The 21,369-nt window shown below is 39.6% G+C and overlaps 1 long non-coding RNA gene across 1 annotated transcript; it reads right to left on the bottom strand.

The window, feature by feature from the left end:
- Positions 1 to 2,281: 2,281 nt before the first annotated feature.
- Positions 2,282 to 21,259, bottom strand: LOC138716583 (uncharacterized). The gene is made up of 3 exons (XR_011336687.1): positions 20,901 to 21,259; positions 6,697 to 6,813; positions 2,282 to 2,546 (listed from the first exon to the last, which is right to left on the bottom strand). It is a non-coding gene; the product is annotated as an uncharacterized lncRNA (long non-coding RNA).
- Between the last annotated feature and the right edge of the window lie 110 nt (positions 21,260 to 21,369).

Here is a 21,369-nt window from a genome sequence, read left to right as displayed (position 1 = left end):
ATTCCTTCCTTGCAGTTCTGAAAACTGAATACTAAAGTAAAGTAAGAAAGTATTACAAAATCCCAAATATACTTCCCTTCCTAATAAATGGACTTCTGGGAGCCTGTTTCCCAAATACAGTCATCACCAGAGCTACAAACTAGAGCTATGTGAATATCCTTTTGTATCATTTCATTGCCAAAGAATAATCAACTAATGAAACAGAAAATGCTTTGACCTAAGATGAACTTTTCTTTTATAATTTCTTTGGAAAATCAGACAAATCAGTGCAAATCATTTGAAGACCAAAAAGAAATTAAATGTCTCTTTTTTAGACTTTATGACTTTTTTGTCTATTTAATCTACTACAAATGTTTACATTTGTCGTCATGCAATCTTCTTGTTGAAAATAAAGTAACTAATTTTAATCGGATTACCACATTAAACACATAAGCTTCTCCTACTGTTTGTTGTTTTGTGTCCTATCCTTGAGGAACTTTGTGCTCCTGATCATGCCCCCGTATCAACATTGCAGTAGCTCTGTGAGATGGAATCAAATGCTGCTGTAGGGAGTGGGTCTATTCCAACCTAGTGATTATGTGAGTTGTTACTCCGACTCGGCTCAGCTGGACTCTGTGCTAATGAAGTATCTGTTTTCTGCATGGTGGTTTCTTGCTGCATTTAGGTGCAGTTTTCTAGCTTGTACCATAATGGACTAATGACAATTTATTAAAAATTCACACAAGTATTTCCATGAGTTCACACTCTGTTCTTATCACAGATGGACCCAAATTGCAAAATCTGGATCCTGAATTAAATATTCTTTTGCTTTGGTATGTCAGTTGTAAGGCCTTGCATTTAATATTAGAAAAAAACCAAAAAGCAACAAACTAGAAAAAGGTGTGTTCTTGTTTTGAATTAGTTAACTTCAGGTAAAATCATAGCAAAGGCAAAGAAACTTATAGTTTTCATTTGGCTTCTCACAGTCTTCAGCTCAATGTTTAATTTATAAAATTTGAAGGCTATAAACTGCTGTGTCTTCAATTGCACTGAGTTAAGGATGCCGTTTTTCTTCAGTGAGGAAAATGCCCAGGTACCTGAGCAAGGTTTAGTTCTGACCTCAAAAACCCAGTAAAATTTAAGTACTGGATGTAAACTCATTACACAGTTGTGCTACCAGCACCCTCACATTGTCAGAGGCAATACCAAGGAAGGCTCACAGGATAACAGGTATCACTCAGATCACCTGTACCAGGGGACAATGAAGGGATTCCCAGAAGACACTAGTATTTTGTTGCTTTGCATGCAATGACAGGAAAGCACAGCATTTTTCTGATGCTGGATTTTGACCAGGGCCAATAGTAACAGCATTTTTTCACACTGTTATTTTGGCTGATCTGTGTGTTATGACATAAGGAAGGGAAAATGAAGACCAGTCATAGAATCATAGAATCACCAGGTTGGAAGAGACCCACCGGATCATCGAGTCCAACCATTCCTATCAAACACTAAACCATGCCCCTTAGCACATTGTCCACCTGTGCCTTAAACACCTCCAGGGAAGGTGACTCAACCACCTCCCTGGGCAGCCTGTTCCAGTGCCCAATGACCCTTTCTGTAAAGAATTTTTTCCTAATGTCCAGCCTAAATCTCCCCTGGTGGAGCTTGAGGCCATTCCCTCTTGTCCTGTCCCCTGTCACTTGGGAGATGAGGCCAGCACCCTCCTCTCTACAACCTCCTTTCAGGTAGTTGTAGAGAGCAATGAGGTCTCCCCTCAGCCTCCTCTTCTCCAGGCTAAACAACCCCAGCTCTCTCAGCCGCTCCTCATAAGGCCTGTTCTCCAGCCCCTTCACCAGCTTTGTTGCTCTTCTCTGGACTCTCTCCAGAGCCTCAACATCCTTCTTGTGGTGAGGGGCCCAGAACTGAACACAGTATTCAAGGAGCGGTCTTACCAGTGCCGAGTACAGAGGGAGGATAACCTCCCTGGACCTGCTGGTCATGCCATTTCTGATACAAGCCAAGATGCCATTGGCCTTCTTGGCCACCTGGGCACACTGCTGGCTCATATTCAGTTGGTTGTCAACCAACACACCCAGGTCCCTCTCCTCCAGGCAGCTTTCTAGACAGACTTCTCCCAGTCTGTAGCACTGCATAGGGTTGTTGTGCCCCAAGTGCAGGACATCTGGCCTTCTTAAACCTCATGCCATTTGACTCAGCCCAGCGGTCCAGCCTGTTCAGATCAGTCAAAATGTAGTGCAGATGGGATGATAATGAAGAAAACATTTTTAATTTCAAAGTGCACTTAACAGTTTTTCAATGCCCAACAGTGTTTGGATTACAATGAACATGTTTTATGATACTGACAGATCTCATAACATCACCTATGACCAATGCAGAGAAGGGCTGCTCCATATGATTATATACTTCCACAAAAGGGTTGATATTCAGTATTCTGTTAGGAAGAAATGTGTGCAAATAGAAAAGACAATTATGACACAATTATGCAGAAAGAGAACTCCAATTTAAGGAACGGCACAGAAGTCTTCACAGAGATGAGTCTGGGAGAACTGAAACCAAACAAAAAAAACCAGAAGTCTTATTTCAGTGTTACAACCAGCATCTTAACAGGTACCTGAATGGGACTGCTACAGCTAGCACTTTGTTTCTGTTTATTTTCAGTCACATTAAATGATACTTCTGTTGCACTCTGAACCATACAAAGAGTTAAACACACATGCCATAAACAGTTAATATTCCGTGGATCACAAATACTGCAACGAAGGCGAAAATCTTCAGACTGCAATGTCAGCTTTACAATATTACTTTGTAGCACAACAGCTATCTATTTCCATTTCATAAGCATTTTTATTTGTTATCCTTTTTGTTTGTCTTTTGAAGTCCAGAAAACCTTTCAGCACAGCATGCTTTATCACCAGACAATTTTTCCTTTAGAATTTTCTTTGCATATTCCCCAGAAGATTGTCATCAAGGAATTTGTACTGTTTCATGATTTATGCTTTTTCTCTGTGCCAAATAGATACAAACTAATATACTACAACATATGTTCTCACTATCATGTATAAAGCAAACACAAACACATACTCTATTAAATGCCTACAAATTTTACCACATTAAACAATTTACATTATGTTTAAGTCACTCCTCTCTTACAAATTCATGTAAAACCTAAAATGCCAGCAGAAGTCCAGAAGCAATGACAAGGAAGCCAAGACCTACAGATCGACAGGAAATATTAAATTAAGAGTCTTTGAATCCTAACTGCTGACAAAGATTGCAAGGGGAGGAAAAGGTAAGCCAGTTATAGTTTTTTCTAAGTAAACATCTAAGATATTTTTCATCATTCAATGAAAGTTTTTATATACATAATCTTCACTCTTTTTCAAATCCAGATTGTTTGTGGAAATGTAGTCTTTTGTACAAAAACAAATGAAAATTCTCTAAATTAAAAAAAAGCAAAAGAATACACAGTAGCTATCACTATTTAAAAACACAGTTGACTAAATATTGACCATTTGACATTAAGTACTATGAGTTTAGATTTGATGTCAGAACATCTTTTCCTTGTTTTTATTTTTAAGTAGCAACTAACTATAGAAGCAGCACAAAATTTATGCTATCATAATTAATGTGGTGACAGCTTTTCCGTTATAAATTTCTTTTTTTCAGGGATTTATAACTCATCTGTGGAAGTCTGTTCCAGGCAAAAACTTTTTGAAGTGCAAAGATCAAAGATCACATTAAGCTTCATGTTTAAAAGAAAACTGCACCTTTTTTCTTCAGCACAGCAAGCCAGAAGTTCAAAACATCACTGGAAGGATAAATAGGTCTGGCCTGCTTTATTTTGTCTTCTCACTGGAAGAAGTGATAGACTTTATATTTTTAATAGTATACATTAATATCAGAAGAACATTACACTCCTTTTGAGGCAGCATTGAGGCTGGCATTCACTATTACATTTTAAATATTTCAGTTCTTTGCAAGAAAAGATTATCTCCTAAGAGTTTCAGGAATAACAAATTTTATTCAAATTTTGGGTAAACATTGGTTTCAGAAGAGCTATGATTTTGCCTCCAGCTGCTTGTACACAGCAAAAATTTGGTTTCATCAAGGGAATGTTTGAGTAACAGGGATAAATAAACTGAAGGTTTATTTAAATGTTGAGAAGAACAAAAATACCAAATCAAGCAGAAGATGAAAAAATACTAAAATGGCCTAAAGTGTATTACCTAAATCTTGTTAAACTAAACAAAACAACACAACCCTTGTAAAGCACTCCTATGTGTCTGTATTTCCATTGAGGTTTTTATTTTTGCAAGGTTGGAGCTGAAATGCAAGGATATCTATGAAAACAAAAACAGATAGGGATGAAACCCAGAGAGGCAAACTATCAAAAAGAGATCTAAATTATTTAGCACCAAAGAAGTACTGTGTCTATGCTATTTAATCACCACTGGGTATTTTTAATTTTTAAAATTTTTTCTTCTTTTGTTTTTAAATATGTGCAGTCGTTTTGATGTTACAGGATGTATACAAAATAATAGGCTATAAATAATTAAGTCAGATTATATTGTTTCACTTAGCATTTGTATCTTATTTCTATGATGAAATTTTTTTTGCAATGTTTCTATTTATAGGAAGGAATTTTGTTTTCTGTAGTTTATTTGACTTCATTCACCACTTCTTAAGATGTGTCATATTTAGGACACGATATAACTCATAATGTGTATGAAGTAACACTAATGTTTCCATTTTAGGGCTAACTAAGAAATGTGCCCCCTTTAAGTGAGCTTTAAATCTTTTTCAGTTAAATATCAGCCTCAACATGCAGTTGCAAGCCATCCAGAGCATGGGCCTTGTGAAGAGTTTCATCACTGGCTTTGTGGAATGAGACTCAACACATTTTTGTCCTTCTAATTTTTATTTAGAAAACATGGCATTATGTAAAGTAATTTCATATGGCTTCAATCGGCTAAGTGAAAAATGTTAGTACCATGCAAGGTGAGACAGAGCCCTGCATGTTGTACTCAATGATGCCCAGGATGCTCAGATGCTCCAGCTCAGCCCACAAACCCAGCACTGCACCTAGTGGGATCTGTGCCATAGAAGTGGCTTTGGATGACAGGGAATAATAGCTAGTAAGCCATGAATTTAAGCTGCCTCTACACAGCATCTGCTTAGGCACCGCTAAGTCATGTTTCCAGGCATATTGCAGAGATGTTCTAGCAGGTGCGTATCTGGTCAGTTCAGTTCTTGCAAGGCTTATCCTGGTTCAGCATTCACCCTGCAAGACTTAGTCTGACTCATGCAAGAGAGCAGAAACTGTGAGGCAGGTTGGCATTTCATTGCCTTACTTCTGCACACAACATACAAAGCATGTGTCTTTTCCTCCACTGAGGTGGAAGAACAAGCCCCAAGTGATAAAAGTGCTGCTGATTGTAGGACATAGCTTGAGCCACTTTCAGGAGACAGCCCTAGTGAAAGTGTTCCTTCAAGACATTTCCACTGGGCACCTTCCTGGCTTTGCAGAAGCAGCTCAGGCATCTCACACATTAATCTTTATCTTCCATGAATGTAAACTGTTTCTGTGTCTCTTGCTGTAGATAGTCTCACTTTAGCTCTTATTAGTCATATATTTGGCCATTGGTAATATTAATTTCTAACAAATGATCATTCAAATTTTAAAAAAAAGAAGATATTTTAGAGTTTTGAAAAAATTGTGTTAATACCAGCAGATCCTTGGGGGAAAAAAATCCAAATTTTTACTTTGGCTGTTTCCTTATTTCTATTTGTCTGATTCATTTATGAAATATATGAAAATTCTGCATCCCAGCCGTACTTTATAAACACCCTCCAGATGCACACAAATCCTACCACATCATTTCCCTAACAAAGACACATATTTTGGGGGAATCAGAAGCAGTGCCCAGAACAAGTCTAAACCATTCACTTGAATGATAACAATAATGAGTACATACAGAGTTCGTAACTTCTGTTTTTCTACGGAAAAGACTAGATTATCTAGTTTGTACTCTCACACATTGCAGGTCATTAGGTTTTATCAACATACCTTCCTTAAACCTTTAAATATCCAAATTTAGGATTCTGAAAGGGGTGCTTAAAGGCACTAAGTTGTTTTTCACATGGAGTATTCTACTCTTTCCTCCTCCCAAAAGTTATTGCTTCTGTATCCAGGCAAAGGGATAATTGTTGGAGACTGTTGCTCCAACATTATCTAAGGAGGAAGGTTGAAATGCTGGATGTAATATCACCTCCAAACACAGAAGCTAGATCCAAACCTCAGCTCACCTCTTAAGCAGTTAGACCAAAATATTCTGAAGTTCAGTCAGTGATTCTGTTTACATTAGGCGAAATCTAAATCTCACCAGGGTCTCCAAGGCCCTTTATATGATATAGGACTGAAATAAGTTCTATTGCTAACTTTGCTATTATTCACCGCATTTCCTGTGTATATAATACTGACTTCTAATACAATTTCAAATATAAATAGCAGATCCTTTTATCCCAGGAGTCAGGGTATTCTCACAGAACACCACTGAAGTCAATAGAAAGGCTTTGACCAAGAATAGTTTTTAGTCTTTCCGCTATTTTTTGTCATCTGAAATTAATGTACCTTTTTCAGTGCTGGGCATGTGAGTCAGCTTCAGGAGAAAATGGTCATAAAAGACCACTGATTACCTGCAGAAAATCTTCCACTGGTATGTATCCTCCCATGATTGCATTAGTCCTGTCTTTGGTGGCCTGTCTTCCTTCAGTTGTCTCTCCATTGACAAATGACATTTTGGGAGTTAGGATCTGAAATATGTCAAAAGGTAGGTAACGTGACAGAGTAGATCTCCCTTTCTTTTCTAATTTCCCGCAGAAAATTTTCTTAAACAGGAACCCATTAAAGTATCTTGCTGTAACTTACACTGGGATCAAGTATCCCGAAACACCTGTCAACCCTCTCTAGCACAACAAACTATTTGTGTAATGCCAGGAGGTGCCCAAGTTAGTTAACTCAGCTGTACTGCTACTACAGGCATGTTAACATGGGTAATCACTGTCTAATTCTGAGTTTCCATGCATGAATCAAGGACCTATTGAGTTTGCTCATGGCTAGTTGTTAATACCATACCCCCTTTGCCTTGTGTTAGGCAGATTGTTGAAGAAAGCGATTTGAGAAAAGTCATCAGGGAGACTGTCACTTCTGTGAGAAAACTGGGTGCTGTAACCCATTGACACACTGTCTTATTTTTGTTGAGTCACCTCACAATGAAACCACTAATTTCTATTGGCTTGGTAGAAAGATAAAATATGAAGTTCCCATGAAGGCCATCCAGATTAACTCCATGACCAAGGGTTGTGCAGAGATTACACTAATTTAACTAAAACTTTTTTAAATTGATTTAGTTAAAATACATGTAATTCCCATATGCTGCTTGAAAAAATACATTTGATTGGTTGTATATTAATTTTAGGCACTGGGAAAGATTGATAAATTTTTAGAAAAGGTAGCAAGTCCCAGACTATATAAATGAACTTACAAGTTGATTTAAAACCCCTCTGTGTTTGTCACAGCCCAAGGTAGACAGAGTAGGACCCAGACTTGTATTTAAACATTTAGTTTATTACCTATAATGTTACAATTCTAAGTCAAGAATATAAGCTTAAGTCTAGGCCAATATTAGCATCCTATAAGGGTTTGAAGGACTATATGATCTGTACAGAGTTCAGTGGTAAAGTCTTTAGATGTATCCTTGAAGCTGCTGTGAGTGAAGTTTCTGCAAATGCTCCAGTACTCATGGATTGTGGACATCAGTGAGGGGGGATATCAGACCAGCTAAGAGGGAGCTCCAATTAGTGCTTGCTCCTCTCATTCTCTTATAGTCTATTCTGGATTGATAATATCTGGGGTACCAGTCAGCCCATCTCCTTTACCTTTTGTCGGTGGTGACGATGGTAAAGGGGACAGTGGATTGCAGTGCAACCCCCATTAATGTGTAGGAATCCAGAGAAGTCCAGGGTCATAGATCAGGACGTTTCCATCACAAAAACTCATAGCCAAGTATAACATGTGTAGATTTCTATTCACAAATCTTTGGTTTGAGGATCACCTCTGAGTCTTGTTTTTTGTACCACGGTTATGATGTACCTCTATGATGTAACTCTGCATACCTGCATCGGTATGTGGGAGGGGTGACCATGGGCCAATTTGGTCATCCTGATAGGCAAACGAGTGGCAGAGACGTAATGGCTTGTTCTCGCCTACTCATCCTTGCTGCACAGGTGGACTTTGATACAGCCAATGATGTGGAGCAGCCACCAGGCACCTCTGTCTGGCCCCTCTCCAACCTGCGACTCAGCAAAGCATCAGCCCTCTTCAGCAGCTTTGGGGGGGAGTCAGTGTTCACATTGGAACTGAGACTGACAAATGTTGTCTTTTACTGTTATAGCTGTATCGACTGAAAATATTACAGTCATGTATCCCTGATTACTGTAGAGAAAACAAAAAATTTCCATGTTCACAGTGCCAAAGAGCGTAAATATGTTAAGGTCTTTTCTAAAAGATTTCTTGTAAATTACCACACAACTTTCTCACAAATCCAGAAATTGGTTCTCTTATCAACCCAGAAGATTATTTTTGCATTATGTCAGGGATTAACTCAAACACTTCAAAAGCAAAAGCTAGGAGAGGAGGGAAATGCCTGGAAAAGTAAATCTGTGTGAATCCTGCTGAGTTTCTGGAGTGTCAACTAGTATTACAGTTATAGTTTGCAATGTGTTTCTCATAGGTATCACTCTAAAAAGGAATACATGATTCCTACCCCAGTAAGTTTCCATCTGGCTTCGGTTTTTGGAGCAGAGGGAACACACAAGAAGAGGCTCAAGTAGAGAAGCTAAAAATCTAGAGTAATATGTCAGATATACTGCACTCTCAGTTTGTTTACAACGAAGAACACCAAAGACTAGGTTTGGATTTTTCCTAACTGAAAATGTAAATCGTTGTAGTTTTTTACTCATCTGTAAGATCCATACTTTACAATTACCGATCTGCTTGCGTTCTTCCCGTTACGCTAGTGCTGCATGGCCTCCCATGGCAGTGGCTTATCTAATGGCAAGAGAAATTGCAGGTTGTGCTAAATTGTTTATTACTGTCAGTTGGGGAAAAATGGGAGAGATGAGATTCATAACATGACTGCAATGGCGGGCCGAAAGATAATACTTAAATTCCACAGGACATGCAGGTTCAAGTCTGTGCTTGAATTCCTATCATCCATGACAGCTTTTCCTATGCATAAAGCTGTGGACTCCCTTAATCACTTATCTGGTATTTAGTATTTACAAACTCCTCTGAGGAGAAACCAGAAGAAATTTCTTACATACACAGACAAATGTCTCATTTATCAGGCCACGGGATTAATGCCGTCTTTCCCAAACCTATGCCTTGCTCTTTAAAAGCACCTGCAGCGCTTTTCACATATGAAATGAAATGAAGACTGACATAAAGATATCAGTTCATCTAGTGTTGAATTTTTGCAGACACTTTGATGAAAACTGGTAACTATTTAATATCATAGGAACTGAAATTCCGTTTAAGATGGGAGGAAAGGGATGTTATGGGACTGTGATAAGTAAAAAGGGAGCTGTGTCATGAGACTGAAAACATCTTCCGCTGAGATGCTTATCCGCCCACCCTCTTTTAATTTTGTTATGTTGGACCTACAAGCTTCAAGTTTCATCCATTTTCTCTAGCTCTGAACAAAGCTGCAAGCCCTCTCCCCTCATCAAGAGCCCCACTAGGCAATATGAAAGCTGTGAGTTCTTGTTCCCCTCTGTGAATGCGTTTTCCAACAATCCCTGGCATCCTGATGAGCCTTTTCAGGAGCTTCCCAGGCTGAAAAAACTCCAGCAAATATTCATTCCATCAAGAGGCACAGGTCAGCCACAGGTCTACCTGTAAAATGTGACTAATAATACTTCTTTTTTTTTTCCCCTACTCTTTTATATGCCTTACCAAAGATTTTGGTCTTACTATGAGATGTAAATAGAAGGAAAGACCTATACAGAAGTGTGAAGTCCTCCTAGTTTTAAAACATTCTGGGTTTGCCTGCCCTTGAAAAGGACTCTGCCTAAAGCTAAGACTCACCCTCAGAACCACAGGTCTGCATATCTGTTTATTTTTATGTACAGTTCCTAGCACAGTGCATCCACAGTCTTGCCTCAGGATCCTTCAAAGGTACCAAAACACCACTGTTAGATACTGTACAACACATTTCTCTGTTTCTTTTCAAAACATATATTAACAGAGACCTGTACAAAGTTAAACCCCTAGAAATGAAGAATGCTGGTGATGCTTTCAGCTAGCAAGGTTCTGTCATGGAGATCCACACCTGAACAGCACAGCATTAGCAAAAGCAGCATAAAACAAACACAAGAAGTTATAACCCCATCCAGTAGAGAGTTAAGCTACAGATTTTTGTTGGTTTGTTTGTATGTTTCAAGTTAGGGTTTGATCATAGGATCAAAAATTATTTAGAGAAATTTATGTAAGAAAAATCCATAAAGGGCTGTTAAAGACAAAAATGCTATTTCCGCATTAGGAAGACCCTGTCTGTCTGGAAGAATATTCTGAAATTTATCACTAGATAATTATCCTGTTCCTATGCCTTTCCTTAGACATTTCTATGACAACGTACCAGGATAAAGGGAAACTGCTGAGGTGAGATGAGGCATTCAAGCACCCTTAGAGAAGGATTAGTGTGACTGCAGATCAGCTGAATGGATCATGGGATCTTCCTACAGTTCATGGCAAAGAGGGTTAGTACAATATTTGGATCATCAGCAGAAGAGTGATTCAGGCATCTGAGTTATACTATAAAGGACAAAACGATGAGGAGCAGCTCTGCAGTTCTCTTCACTGTGATGACACTGACCTTGACCTCTCTGGAAGTTATCTGAGTGCAGAAGACGAGCACAGAAGACTGTGCCAAAGGGTGTTCACAGGCCAGGGGGCAAGGGAGGAGGCACCAGACAATGTCTGTGTCTTCTGCTTTTTCATTTCCCTGCCACCTCAGCTCTCCAGGTGTTTTCCCATGCTGTTTATTCTCCTATTAATGTATTGTTCTCACAAACAGAATCACAGAGGCAGGGGGATGCACGCTTCTGCATGCATGCATACACAAAGGCACACACTTGCAAGTGTTTGGGGGTGTCACATCCGTACACCATCAGGAGTCAGTGCATCACTCTGATATCACTTCAGAAACCCACAAAGCCTGTCACACCAAGGTGGTGGATAAGCTGGGACCCCACTAGAATGTGATATGTAGGTATTTGTCATTCTCCTCTGATAGCTTCGTGCTCATAGCCTCTCTGCATTTATTTTATTTTATTGGCATTGCTCACGGAGGTCTTATATTAGCCTAAATTAAACATTTGAATAAAAATGCCTGAGAACTGTCAGCATGCAATCCCATTCCATATTCTTTTCTAAGCTTTGCATCCAGTCTTCACAGTACAGATGCTTGCAGTCTGGTGTGTTATAACTTGCTTTTATTTTCAAATAGTGCATTTGTCAACATTTCAGAGCCATCCAACCTCCATCAGGACACAATGACAGCTGATCACAGGTTTTAAATAGCTGCCTGATATTTGGAAATACAGCTTTCTAAGTGTCCATGATTAACTCCATGATTCATTCAAAGTTGAAAGGAGGAAGGCAATTACTCTCCTCTGATACACTGTGGTTATGATGATGACCTATTTTTAAAAATCTCTGACTAGCCAAATTGTAAAGCAAGAGAGAAAAACTAATATGCTAATGAGTAACCATTAGATAACTGTATAGTAAGATCAGGTATCAACATACGGCCAGTGAATCATAGAGATGTCCTTCACCACTATTCACCGTAAGCTGAGGCTGAATTGTCTATAAAGCCTTCAAAGAGCACTGGTAAAAAAACCCAATAAAGTAAAGCCCAGCAAATGTCTTTTTTGTCCATTCTTTGGTACATAAATTGGGCAAAGAGAGCTGCATAAACCTGCAGCCTCAAGATCTGAGGCCAGCAGAGCACCCAGGACATGCACTACTCACTGCCGGACCTGCTGTAAAACTCCTTGCTTTAGTTCCCGGTAATATTTTCTGTATTTAGACACATTTTTTATAGAAAGAACAATTGTAGATACTGAAATTCAGTTTCCAAGTGGGCTTTGAGAACAAATGTAACTTTCCTGAATTAAATTGGTGCTTCTTTTTACTAAATTATTTTCAAATTGTGAAACGTACTTACTTCTGATAAGTGACTGTTTAAGAAATAAAGTACAAAGAAACAGTTATAGGGTGCTACCTGACCCAATGAATACCAATCAAGTCCATTCTATAACTCAGCAGTTCAGGATGATTGATCTGACATACTTTAAAAGAGGTGTTATAACTAGTTTCAAGCATGGTAGTAAAGGAAAATCTTGGGTTTTTATAACTTTCCTAAACTAACAACCCCAGTTCCTATTTATACAAATGTTACCCAATGACAGGTCCTAACGCTTCATAACATTTCATCTTTGCATTTATTATTTAGCAGGGCTTTGAATAGTTGGCAGGATTATCCATTATCATGTTGCTGGATCTGGCTTCAGTGACCACCAAAGGGGAGGCTTTGGTGCCCATCAAACAGGAGGAAACCGGTTTAAATTTTATTTAACCAGTCATTGGCAATTTGAAGACAGGGGCTTTCTAGTCATCATAAACATCCCTTCCCTTAACCCCTAGATTTGAAAATCCTGCCCTGATTTGGTATTGAGTCCCTCGCCCAGCATAAATATTTTTGCAATGTCCTCTGAAACTGTCTAGAATGACAAGAAAAATTTGTCATGCCACTATGATCATAGATAATAAATGACAGTTGACTGTAACTCAATACACTGCCAAAATTCTTCATTAAAGTCTCACATTCTAGCAAGCAATATTATCCTGTATAAAGAGAAATGCCAGCACATCATGCACTAGTCCTGAACTAAGGGAAGACCATTTATTTAAAATATTTGACATCATGTTTTATGGATTATTTGCCTACCAGGGAAGGACTCTAATTATTCGATTGAGTGACTAATTGATTGATTTGCTTGCTTTTGTACCAAAAAACACTCTGTTCTCTGCTAGCCTGGAGCTGTAAAGGTGGACCTGGATTTCTGCAGTTTTGAAATCTGACTTAAAAGAACTAAAAATTAAAATTTAAAATACAGAATACCTCTCCTGTCCCAGCAAAGAAGAAAAACAAACTCAAAGAAGAACAAATAGGAAAATGAGATCATGCTATACTCCTCATTCCCTCCAGTTTCTTAACTCAAACCAAGGAATAGAAGATGACTAGCACCATGGGCATGGCTTGGTGTGAAAACAATTTATTGTAAACATCACCTGCCTTAATTGCTAAAATCTCTTCAAATCTTTTCAAGATAAGCATTTATTTTGAAGGACTTGATATAAGCTAAAATATGGACAATTCCAAAGAAAATACTTTTATCTGGAAAGGAAAACTTTGAATTCACACAGCTGTACAGACTCTCCAGCTTTACATACTGAATATCACTCAGGTGATGCTTGCCCCTGATCCCTGTCCACCCCTGCTGCCCTGTAGCAATGCTGGTCATCTGCATGTCCTTGGCACAGAAACAAATCTTCTCACATGCTTTGGAAATTAGAGTGGGCACACAATTAGTGTGTGTCTGGGCACAGGGGTGCAGAGACAAACAGAAGCTGCAGTAACAATCTTGGTAGTGAAAAGCTGAATGTCAAGAAACCACCAGAGCTGGGGGAGCATCCCTTTTTTGGATGACCTAGCTCTGAGGAGAGAGAGCAGGAGTACTACCATCATATGACTCAGCCTAGGAGGCATGCAGCTCTCCATTAAAATTACATATAAAGTGAGTAAAAGAAAGATATCTGCAAAGATAACTATTCTCATTTTTCACTTAAAGGAACAAAGAAAGATGACACTAATTCCCTATTATGCTGTCCCTCATGCTGGCACAGCCTACCCTCTTTGCAAACACCCTACACGATACAGCTCCTTCTTGGCTCTCATTTCTTACTTGTCCTCTGCCACCAGCAGCAGCAGCAACAGCTCTGTCTTCCAGAACTCTCAGCACCCCAAGCACCTGCTTTCATGCTAAGCGATTTACTAAGCTATTGCACTCATCCCATTCATCTACTTTAAAACTGTTCCCCACCCCCCACCACCACTTTCCTTGTGGAAGGGACTTCTGGCAATATACTGGCAATATTTTAGCAGCAATCTCCAGCCCTGATTGAGAGAAATAACTTACCAGTCATGGTGACTATTGAATATTTGTGTTCCATTCTGTGCTTTGTCATGACTACCTCATACAACATAAACCCCTAGCCACATTGTGTTCAATTTATCTCATTAAAGTTCATTAGATCAAGTGCACAAACTGACATGGGAGAGGGAAGTAGAATGAAGCTTTGCTCCTTGCCAAGGATGTACCTATAAATAGTAGCACACTGCATTAGACTCTTATTTTCTGTTTTCTGTGCTCCCATTAGTCTCAGATTTTCCCTGTAGAGTAGATGACCATGACCACAGGCTTGTCTGTGGACTGCTAGAGAGTGCAGTCTCCTGAGAAGTACAGTCTGAATCTCATCAGGCTGACAGGGATATTAAACCAGATCTCCCTTTTTGCTTAACATCTCTAACCCTGATACAAAATGAATTGCAGTACTACCACTGTCTTCTTTAGCTATGGTTTGAAAATGACTGCTTTGCTCTGCCCTGAACTCAATACCCACAGTGTGTGCTAGACAGGCCTATTTTTCTCCCAAATTGGCTTAGATTTAAGAAAAGTGCCAAAAAGCTCCATTAGCTATGACAGCAGTGCCTTGAGGCACAAGCCACAGAGCCTTGACCACCTCTGCAAGTGCCAGGAGGGTAGCAATGCCAAGCACAGCTGTCACCTGGAGGCACCCAGGCACACTCTGAACAACCTGGACCAGCTGACATTGCTTTGCACTAGCCAGGTTTGATGTCTGCATTAACAGTTATATGGCTACACAGCTACCCCTATCTGTGTGACTGCTTATGGTGTTACACAGACGTATCCCCTCCTGGATGTTTCTTTTCCCTGCAGCAGGGAGGGCTAAGGAGCACAGCACATAGGTCTGAGTCACAGCAGTTTGTGTGCTGGAACAAATTCAGGAACAAGTTCAGATGTTCAAGTTCAGTGCAGCAGTCTTTGTAAGGCAACTCTTTGAACTACCTCCCAGTTCTCTGTCAGCTAAAGGAGGACAGAGGCTTTCTCTCCTTAGTTGGGATGTTATGAGAGAAAACATTAAATATTGTGAAGCTTGCAGACATTGGGTAATGGGGCTATGCAGCTACCTTAGATGTATTGTTAGAAACATAAAATACACTTATGATTTGTCAAGAAAAACAAATAGCTTTTTTATTGCTATGTCTATATAGGTTATATATGGGTTAAAACCCATGCAACTTGCAATAGGCTAAATCTTTCCTTTCTGCTTTCTGTCCTAAGGTGAAATATTTTTGAAGACATTTCAGTAAATTGCTTCATCCATCCTTAAGTTCTATCAAAGTAAAAAAAAACCATTTTTTTCCTCCCCTTTACAAAATTAGAGCTGTATTTTTCCATGAAAATAAATCAGGAACATTTGAGAGGAAGAGACAGACTGCCTCCTACAAAACACAGCAAAATAGAAATACATACACCACACTTCATAGATAAAAATGTATTTCCATAGAGTGCAAGAGCTCTTGATCCCCAGGTGTAAGAAATCAGGAAAGGAAGGCAAGAGACTGGCATGGCTGAGTCAAGACCTGCTGTTAAAACTAAAGGGCAAGAAGGAAATGCGCAGGCAGTCAAAGCAGGGCAGGTATCCTGGAAAGAGTATAGGGGTGCTGCCCAGTTGTGCAGGGATGGGGTCAGGAAGGCCAAGGTCCAGCTGGAGCTGAACTTGGGGAGTGATACAAAGAATAACAAGAAGGGCTTCTACAGGTATGTCAGCCATAAAAAGAAAGTTAAAGAAAGCATGTCCACCCTGATGAATACAACTGGCAAACTGGTAATAAAAGACATGAGACAGCTGAGGTACTCAACAAATTTTTTGCTTCTGTCTTCTCTGGCAATCTCTCTTTGCACATAGCTCAAGTGGATGGATTGCAAGACGAAGACTGGGGTAGCAGAGTCTCTTCCACTGTAAGAGAAGTTCAGGTTTGAGACCACCTGAGGAACCTGAACATATGTAACTCTTTGAGACCTGATGAGATGCATCCCAGAGTCCCAAGGGAATTGGCTGATGTGGTTGCCAAGCCACTCTCCATGGTATTTGAAAAGCCATGGCAGTCAGGAGAAGCCCCCCGTGACTGAAAAATAGAAAACAGTGCACCAATTTTTAAAAAAGTTAGAAAGGAGGACTGTGGGAACTACCAACCTGTCAGCCTCACTTCTGTGCGTGGAAGATCATGGAGCAGATGCTCCTTCAAGCTATGCTAAGGCATATGGAGGACAGGGAGGTTATTTGAGACAGACATCATGGCTTCACCAAGGGTAAATCCTGCTTAACCAACCTGGTGGCCTTCTATGATAGTCTGGCCACAACAGTGGACAAAGAGCGAGCTACGGATGTCATCTATCTGAATTTCTGTAAGGCCTTTGATAAGATCCCCTACAACATTCTCTCTCTGAATTGGAGAAATATGGATTTGATAGGTGGACTGTTCAGGATCAGGAATTGATTGGATGGTCACATCCAGAGGGTAGTTGTCAGTGGCTCAATGTCCCAGTGGAGATCAGTGAAAAGTGGTGTCACACAGGGGTCCCTATCAGGACCAGTATTGTTTAACATCTTCATCTATGACAGACAGTGGTATCGAGTGCGCCCTCAGCAAGTTTGCACACAACATCAAGCTGAGTGGTGCAGTTGTCATGCCTGACAGATGGCATATCATCCAGAGAGACCTGGACCAGCTTGAGAAGTGGGCCTGTATGAAGCCCCTGAAGTTCAACAAGGCCAAATACTTTGGAATGCCAAGGAAGCATTATTTAATTGTTTGAAAGCTGCTTAAAAGACAGGAAGCAAAAAACAAGGCTTAAGTGACACTTATAGGATGCTAAAAATACAGGGGTATCCCCAGGTATGGATGCTGGAAATACAATAGTTTAATAAAAAAAAAATCCCCTTCAGAATATGCTGCACCTGCACTTGTGTGCCTTTACTGGCATGGCCGCGTAGGAGAGGACTCCTAGTGCAGGCAAGGCTTTACTCCTTCATGGGAGAAGCCATTATCCATGAGATGATAACAGCAGATGGTCTCATTCCCAGGAGGCATCTGAAACTTTACTTCTCTAATAATCACAAATTGCTTTATTTCAGAACAAACTTGAGGCTCAAGGAAACTTTGCAGCATGGCTGGTTGAAATGTTGTTTCATAAATAAAACAAGTTCCAAAAAGGACCACAGAAACATCTCCAGCTTCCAGATTGGATTCAGTGACTGATGACAGCTTATTATGTCAGAGAATACTGAATGTTGTTCTGCTTATCATTATCTTCCAAATTTGAAGACTTGTGAGGCTCTTTTGTCCTGAGCCATTTGAGGATGCAAAAGTCCAACTCTTTTGTATTGTCAAAGAATAATAATTAGGTGTGCTGTCTTTCATCCTAGTTTAAGCCTGTTACTTCTGTCCAAAGCCTTCATCATTACTGAATCAGTGTGATACTGATCATCTAGTTACTAGTACAAGCACTTTTGCAAGTACATTTGCAAAGCTGAAGTTTTGAAGTCTGTTTATTGGAACTGATGCCACCAAATTTAAGGAGTGGGATTTAGGTCTGGATTAAGACAACTAGGGTTTGGTGTCAAAAGTGTTTAAAGTATTAAAGGAATGCTTCTAGGTGTCTTGTGCTACTTAAGGTATTGCAAGCCATCTGCGGCATCCTCACAGGGCAGCATCTGACACTGAATTTGCTGAAGATTTGAATTGTTTTGGAACAGCAGGTGGAATGTCTCACAAGTGTTTAAAATTAGAGGCCTTACCTTTAGATAACTGAATCCAGATGCACGTGAGTCTAATCTAGAATAAAATGAACTTGAGTTTTGGCATCTTAGAGTTAAACCACTAACTTTTTAGCAACTTCTGTCAGATTAAGTTTGTTCTTACCATTTTTGTTCATATAATGAATATGTTTCCTCTGCATTTTCTTATCACTTTGCACTCATTACACATATAATCTGAACTACGAGTGATGTCCTGTTTCCAGCTGGCCAGGAAAAGTATGAGATCACAGCCATCAAGATTCACAGGCATTGAAAATACACGCCCCATATGTGCCTACAACACAAATAGGAGGTGCATGACCAAGTCACCAGATAGCTTTAGTCAGATCTGCCGCTACACTTTAAAAAAGTCACAGTGATTTAAACTTGGCTCCAGGCTGGGTACGTGCTTATCCCAGCTGCTGTTAGCAGTACAGCCTCCCTCCTACTCAGTGACCGCTCTGCAAGTCTGCAAGATCAGGTTGACCACTGTGGCAGTTGGCATTGTACTTACAGAGCAGAAGGGAGACTGCAGCAAGGATTTCAAATACGTGTTTTACAGCATGCCAGTGCAAGACAGGAGCCAATTTTATGAGATTTGGCTGATGTGATATGCCTATTCTCGATGTTTTAGGAAAATCAAAAACAAACAGCACCAAATATGCAAATTCAAATAATTCTATTCCATACACACATTTTAGAAGTATGATAGTGTGTTTGACGTTTATGACCTCAACTAACCCTATATCTAGTTCATTTCTCACTCCCCAGATCAGGCCTTTGTGATCATCAGTTATAAAAACTGGGCTTTACAATGCGTCTAGAAAATTATTAATTTAGATTTTTATATGTGTCTGCACAGCTCATTGCAGATAATTTGGAAAGACTTAGTAAGCAAGACAGTCTTTGTCTCTCTGCAGTGATATGATTTGGCTACAACACTGCTCATAAATTAACATTTATATCTAAAGGATAAAATTTTTGTTAAATTTGACCTTTCTTGAACTCTTGCGCTATGAAATGTATATACAGTAGTATTTATATGCACTTTTTTTTAATATGCTTTTTATTTTCAACCTGCTAATACCCCTGCTGTAAACAAATTCTTGGATTCCTACAATTTTCACTACTACAGCAGTACTGTTAAGTGAAGCATTTTGTAATTGTTTAAACTAAGGGGAACATTTACTGGAGTATAGTTTTAAGGAATTTTTTAATAAAAAGCATCTTTTCCAGAGAGTCTGAAATCCACTTCACGCTGAGATGCTCTAGCAGCTTAGTACTTAACCATCAGATGGGAGAGGGATGTTGCATAACATCCAAGGTCACGAAGCACCTTACATGCAGAATTCAAAAACATGTACAATCAAATCCAAGCTAATTGCATGAAACAGAGAGCAGCAGGCACTCAACATTACTCTCTATTTACTGGTAAAGCCTGGCTATGAAAGAGTTCATTGTATCTTGTGCTTGTGTACGTGTGTGTGTTCAGATACAAACATTGACGGCTGGCTCTTCATGACAGATCAAAGTCAAACAGCAAGTGAAAATGAGGACATTAAGAACAACCTGCTCTGCAGTCACCTTGATTATTTCTTACATTCATTTAGATTTTTTAAAATTTTACATCAATGAGATCAATTAGGCCAAACAAGTAGTGACTGAAAGCAATTACTCACTGTCCAACACAAACCTGTAACCAAGCAGCAGAGAAAACACCCTGATAAAAACTGAGAAAGATAAATAAGCTGGGAAATGGCGTATGTTGCTTAGTGTGGATATGGGTAAGATGGGGTCTCATGTGCATAGCACAGGTTATAAAGCACTCAGGCACCTGTTCAAAGCCAGGGGTTGAAACATTTTTACTATATCCTGGTTACTCAGAAGCTGTTTTGTAGTGTGTTTTGTGTAAGCGTAAAGTCACCACCACACCTGATGATGACTCTGAGGCACTGACAGGAAAAAGAAAATGACAATATCTTGGAACTTAGGGAATTGAAAGGAATAGCAGATTTCCAGCTGGATTCAGGAGGCCAGGATATGACCCACATGACCATGGAGTTTTTGCTCTTCTTTTGCCTGAGGGTATTCACCTCAATGACCATCAGTGTTTAAAACATCAAGTCACGTCACTGAGAACCTAAGTGACCACAGAAAGCAACAGAAGACAAATGTCTCACTATGGTCAAACCCTAGTGATTGCTTCCTGCCTCATGACATTTCCTTATTGGAAATTTGAGCTCAGGGGATACTCTCTCCTATTGAAAGAGCTGCTTCTAGGCTGTCCTCACTTTCCCTTTCCTGGACTTGTTGTTGTCTATGATGACGCTGCAATTTTGACCTGCGATAGTCTGCTTTTTTTTTTTTTTAAGAAAAGGGAATTCCAGCTGACTTTCTTATATCATCTGTTTTCTGAGAAGCTACTGAATAATTTTCCAGATTTCTCCAGTGCTTTTGGTTCTCTGAATATATCTCTCTGGCACAAACCAGAAAGAATTATTAACCCTGCTTATGGGTCTCTTTCCCCATATGAGAAGCTCCTCCATATCAGCTCAGCCAGCTCCTGGCTGGGAAACTCCAACCCTGCTCCCATTGCTAAACCAGACCCTTCATGGACTTTACAATCAGATACCTCATTCATCTCATGGATCAAACTCAAAGTCTTCTGGTTGATTTTTATAAACAAACAGATCCCCAGTATACCCTAAGAGCATGAAGGGTGCTCTAGGAGTCTAGCTCTGAGCTTTGCTGTTCAACTGAGACTTTGAGAGTCAACTGCCACATGCTTAGGAAGTTCTGTACATTAAAGCAACACTAGTGACAGTACCTGTGATGGTTCACACAGCTGGACGTTTATTCCACACTAATCAGCATGCTCCTCCATCTCACAAATGCTTGAAAAACATAACAACAAAGATTACAATTTTTAGAGCAGGTTAAAGTATTTGTTCACATTATCTGAAGTCAGTGAAAAATTCCTAATTGACTTCACTGACCTTCAGGCTGGACTACTTCCAAATATTTCCAAGGTATTTGAGAGCTTTGGGAAGCTTTAAGGGAATGATATACCAGTAAAGCAAGCTGGGAGGAATCAGGAGGGTGAGAAAGCTTCTGGCATATTTGGACCATGCACATTTCTTAGTGCTGTTTGCTCAGTGTTGGTTTTTAGATCAGCACCCTATCAGACAGCTTTTTCTTTTCAGTCAGGCACTTGCTGTTCATAGGCAGACACGAGGTCAAAAGAGTTTGGAATAGATAAACGTCACATTCCCAGACTTCTTTCTTTCACTTTGTGA

This window comes from Phaenicophaeus curvirostris, chromosome 1, assembly GCF_032191515.1.
Source record: "Phaenicophaeus curvirostris isolate KB17595 chromosome 1, BPBGC_Pcur_1.0, whole genome shotgun sequence".
Lineage (NCBI taxonomy): Eukaryota > Metazoa > Chordata > Aves > Cuculiformes > Cuculidae > Phaenicophaeus > Phaenicophaeus curvirostris.
This window is presented reverse-complemented; position numbering and strand designations above follow the sequence as displayed.